Here is a 6,000-nt window from a genome sequence, read left to right as displayed (position 1 = left end):
TCTTCACTCTTGCCCATCTGTAACCCCATTTTACATCCTTTCTCTTTTCAGATTGGAGCCTTTAACTAGTGGTGTGCACAGGCAATGGTATTGGGTTCTTTGTTCTTTGTTGCTTGTCAGATATATTAATAATTTCCATGGGAATGTAGTGGGCAGGATAAATGTTTGCAGAGGACATCACAATCATTGGTACAGTGGAATGTGAAGAAGGGAGTGTCAGGTTTGAACAGGATTGAGATAAACTGGAAAGGTGGATGGAATATAACTCACCCAAGTGTGAACTGAAGCATTTGTGAAGGTTAAACCAGGGCAGGAGTGTTATGGAACAGAGACCTTAGGATACATGTACACAGTTCTGTAAAAGTGATGACATTGATAGACAGTGTGGGGAAGAAAGTGAATGTCACGCTTGCCTTAATCAGCCAAGGCTTTGAGTGAAGATGTTTGGATGTGATGTTTCACTTGTACAAAATGATGGTTAATCTACCCTTGGAGAGTAATGTGCAGTTCAGGTAGTCACACTGGAAGAATGATGTGATGATTGTGGGCAGTAGGCAGAAAAGATTCACAAGATGGTGCCTGGATTGGAGAGCCTGAGTTATGAAGAGTGATTTGATCAGCTGTTTCCTGGTTTCCCTGGAGAGATGGAAGCTAAGGGGTGGCATAATTGGGGGCATAATATTAGGAGAGGCACAGATAGGGTTGATGGACAGAATCTGTTCCCCATGGCGGGAGTAGGTAAAACTGGAGGGAATGGGTTGAAGGTGAGAGGCAGAAAGTTAGAAAGGGATCTGTGGGGTAAATATTTTACACGCTGAGAAGTCGGTGTCTGGATTGAGCTGCCAGAAGATGTGATGGAGGCCGGAGCTGTAACAACATTTGAGTGTTATCTTGGACCATCAGCTCTGAGCTTGGCTATTTGGTTTAGAATTAGGGTTAGGGATGATATTTGCACTTTTTCACTTTCAATAAACTGTTGTCCATCTCTCATGACATTTCCCAAAATGGTTCACCAATTTCCCTCATAACCACGGTGTTATTGCTAGTCCTGTGTGTTTGCATCACCACAGAAAAGGATCAGGAATTGCCTTCCTCTCTGCCCTCAGACCATTCAGCTGAATCAGTGTTGCTCTTCCAAACTAATTGTGCATGGTCCTGCTCTGTGGAGCCGGTTCGTCGCTGGTCCACTGGGTGGATCTGTTTTCCCGCAGTCACGCTGGGTGGATCGAGTTTGTCGCAGGCCTGCTGCGTGGATCTGGTTTGTCGCAGGCCCGCTGGGTGGATCTGGTTTGTCGCAGGCCCGCTGGGTGGATCTGGTTTGTCGCAGGCCCGCTGGGTGGATCTGGTTTGTCGCAGGCCCGCTGGGTGGATCTGGTTTGTCGCAGGCCCGCTGGGTGGATTTGGTTTGTCGCAGGCCCACTGAGTGGAGCAGGTTCGTCGCAGGCCCGCTGAGTGGAGCAGGTTCGTCACAGGCCCGCTGGGTGGAGCAGGTTCATCACAGGCCCGCTGGGTGGAGCTGGTTCATCGAATGCCCGCTGGGTGGAGCTGGTCCATCGCAGGCCCGCTGGGTGTAGCTGGTTGTCGTTGGCCTGGTGTGTGGAGCCGGTTCATCCCTGAGCTCACCCCTTGTCCTGAGACAGCATTACTCCCCCATGCCTGGTTCCTCTTTCTCTTGGCCCATTCCTTTCATGGTCCAGTGGAGTAACAACTCCCATTCACCCCCCCCCCCGCCCCCCAAATGAATATATTCAATCACAGAAAATTACAGCACAGTGTAGGTCCTTCATTGCACGATGTTGTGCCAACTTCTGTTAAAGTATGCTGGAATAATCTAATCCTTCCCCATCACACCCATAAACCTCTGCTTTTCTTACTTCCATGTGAGCATCTTTTAAATGACCCCAGTGTACCAGTCTCCACACAACCTCCAACAATGCATTCCAGTAACCCAGCGATCTCTGTGTTTAAAATAAAATATTTCCTCAGACAACTCCCTGAAAATTCCTCATCTCACATAAACAGTTGTCCACTGTTATTGTCTCCCCATTAAAAGGGTGCTGTGTGTACTCCCTATCCATGCAGTGGAGCGGTTAATGCAACACTGTTTCATCACAAGCAACTCAGGAATTAATCCAGTGCTGCATGGGTTTCCTCCAGTTGCTCCGCTTACCTCCAAGCTTTCAAAATGTACACGTATAATTGGGTAGCACTGGCTTGTGTCCAAAAGAACTCTGTTGATGTGCAGTTTGTCTAAATGTTAATATGCCCCTTATCAGCTCATGTGTCTTTCTCACATCACATCTTAAGCTTCATTGCTTCAAGAAAAAAAAGTCCTAGTTCTGTCAACCTTGTTTATAAGACACATTCTCCAATCAGGGTAACGTTCTGCTATATTTCCTGTGTACACTCTGTATAACATCTGCATCTTCCTGTAATATTCCAAATGTGGTCAAACTAGAGTTTTATAGAGCTGCAACATGTCCTTGCGAGTCTTTAAATCAAAACCCCAACCAATGAAACTCAGCACACCATATGCCTTCTTAACCACCCTATCACACAACAACCATGAGGAATCTATGGACGTGTACCCCAGGATCCTTCTGTTCCACCACACTGTCAAAAATCCTGCCGTTAACCACAGTCTTCCAAAGTGTATTACTTCACATTTATCTGGACTCAACTCCCTCTGCCACTTCTCTGCCCATCTCTGCACCTTGTCCATATACTATGGCAACCGTCTACACTATGCACAACAGCTCCAACATTCAGGTCAACTGCAAACTTACTGACACACAATTCCAGTTCTTCAAACAAGTCATTGATATAGTAAAAATCACAAAGACCAAGATTCCAAGCACAGATCCCTGCAGATCACCACTGGTCACTCACATGCAGGCAGAATACAATCCACCTATTATTGATCTGTTTTCTGCAGTCAAGACAATTGCGAATCCAAGCAGGCAAATTAGTCAGTATAGGGGACCTTGGCAAATGCCTCTCTAAATCCCTGACATATCACATCCACTACTTTGCCTTCATCAATTACTTTTCTCACCTTCTTACCCTCAGAGTGTTCAATCTGCCTCCCTCTTTTCAACTTCTCCAGAATCATTCCTAATCTAAACTTGACGATGCCTGTTGTTCACCACAAATCAGGAAATTTGGGGCATATACTGAATCCTAGTTTCTTTTGGGTCAGGATGGGACTTCAGAGTAGGGACTGGGATTAGAGAAAGTGTGGCCAAGATTCAGCTGGAGGCTGGCGTTGGGTCCGACAGATTTGAGAGGGAGCTGAGAAGATTCCCAGATGCATTGCCAGGATTGGGGAGTCAAGGTTCAGGGAAAGGATGTGGTCATCAGGATTGTATTTCTGGGAACAAACTGTTGAGGGAGATGTGAGAAATTGAGCAGGGGAAAAGAAAGAGTTGTTCTCAGCAGTCGTGTGGAGGTGGATTTCAGGGATACAATGCTGTCATGTGGGCTTCAGTGAGGGGATGTGTGGGGGAGCTGTGAGGAAGCAATTCCAGGAAAATCTGAATATCAAGACATATTGAGGGTCTGATGAGAGAAAAAGCAGGCAGCAGATCCTGACCTCTGAGGACAGGTGAGGCCTTCAGAGAAGATGGGACCATGCAGCACATGAAGGTTGAAGCTGTTGTGCATAGTGTAGACGATTGCCACAGGATACTCCATTCGGCCCAAAGTGTCTATGTTGTCTGCTGTGTTCTCTGTCCATCCATCCCTGGTCTCTTCATCTGTCTGTCCAAATTTCTCTTTACTGTTCCTGTCAGATTTACTTCCACCCCACCCCGTGGCACATTTCTTTTTTAAAAATTGTATTTAATTCTTTGCATCATTACAGGAAAAAAAGAATAAAATATTAATCAAATATCCATAGTCGATGATACAGTAAAAGTACTTTTATATATTTTCTCCCCATCCCCCTTCCCACCCAATAATAAGAAAAGAAAGAAACACCTGCCATTTAATATACAATAATATTAGCATAAACAATCATTAATTGTTAAAAATTACCAATTAAGAGGAGTGGATAAGATAGATAAGATGGATGGAAAATTATCAATAAAATCCATGTATGGTTTCCAAATACTGTAAGAATTTTCAACTTGATTCCTTAAAACTATACATAATGTTTTCCAAAGGTATACAATTTCACATCTCATTATACCATCGACTTCATAACACTTCTCCATCATCTTTCCATGATATCGCTATACATTTCTTTGCTGTTGCTATTGCAATACTCAAAAAATGTTTGGTATTTGTCCTTTTTCAATTTTATATAATTTTCATAAATATCTCCAAGTAAAAATATTCTTGGATCCTTTGGTATTGTTATCTTCATAATTTGCCCTAATAATAAACTCAGGTCATTCCAAACCCTTTCCACTTTTTTGCAAGACCACGCTGAATGCAAAAAAGTCTCTATTTCTTTTGCACATCGAAAACACTTCTTTGAATAATTAGGATCAAGTCCATTTAACATGTGGGCTATAATACAATTGATGAAGAAAATTATATTGAACCATTTGATATCTAACATTTATTGTATTCGTAACACTTTCATAACATAATTTTGACCAAATCTCTTCTTGAATTTGTATATTTAAATTTTTATCCCATCGGATTTTTGATTTATATTAATCTTTTTCCTTTACAGTATCTTGTAATTTTATATACATATTAATAATAAATATCTTATATCTTCCAATTGACTTTGTTTAGGGAGTCTCATATTTGCGCCCAGTCTCTTTTTCAAATACATTTTAATTGATAATATACAAAAATTGTATTATTATGTATATAGTATTTTTCTTTTAATTGATCAAAAGTGAAGAAAAAAGTTCCTAAGAAAAAATCTTTTATTCTCTGTTTACCTTTACTATACCAATTATGAAATAAAGAATTATTCAAAAGGAAGAAGTTGATATGTTTTAAAAACATTTTGGTTAATTGATAATTTTTAATTCCTCTCTCAATATGAATTCTATTCCAGATGTTTAAAATATGATCCAATACGGAAAAATCTTTAGTTCCTGTAAACGACACACCATTCCATTTATACAAAATTAACTCTGGAATAGTTTCACCAATTTTGAATCTAAGCTAGTTTTTCATCCCGTTGATAACAGGAGGACAAAGACCTCAACTCAGCTACTTTAAAATAATTCTTAAAAATTGGTGGTCGTAGTCCACCCTGATCAAATTTCCACATTAATTTTTCTAAACCAATTCTTGACATCTTGCCTTTCCAAAGAAATTCATGTATTATTTTATTCAAGTTTTGAAAGAAAAATTCTGGTATTTGAATGGGCAATGATTGTAACAAATATTGTATTCTTGGAAAAATATTCATTTTAATACAATTCATTTATCCTATTAATGTTATTGGTAAATCTTTCCATCTTTATAAGTCCTCTTCCAATTTTTTTAACAATGGCAAATAATTTAGTTTAAAGGGATTACTTATATTTCTTCTAATTTTAATTCCTAAGTACTTAATTGCTTTATTTTGCCTTTTTAAATTTTGTCAATCTTTTACATTGCGAGTAATTCATATCCACTATAGGCATTACTTCACTTTTATCAACATTCACTTTATAACCCGATACTAACCCATACTCTTTTAATCTCCCATTCAACTTATTTATAGTTATTTCTGGTCTCATTAAATATACATCATATATTTAACATAATCAGCAAATAAACTAATTTTATGTTCTTTATTACGTACTTCAAATCCTTTAATTTCATTATTAATTCTAATTACTTCTGCCAATGGTTCAATCGCTAATGCAAACAAAAAGGATGATAATGGACAACCGTGTCCAGAAGACCTTTCAAGCAAAAAGGGTTGTGAGATTTGTTCATTTGTAATCATTTTTGCTTTTGGTTGATCATACAATGCCTTTATCCAGTTTATAAAAGTATTTGGAATCCCAAAAGCATTAGGTGGTTCAAATAAAAAAATCCCATTCC

This window comes from Narcine bancroftii, chromosome 4 (genome assembly GCF_036971445.1).
Source record: "Narcine bancroftii isolate sNarBan1 chromosome 4, sNarBan1.hap1, whole genome shotgun sequence".
Taxonomy (NCBI): domain Eukaryota; kingdom Metazoa; phylum Chordata; class Chondrichthyes; order Torpediniformes; family Narcinidae; genus Narcine; species Narcine bancroftii.
This window is presented reverse-complemented; position numbering follows the sequence as displayed.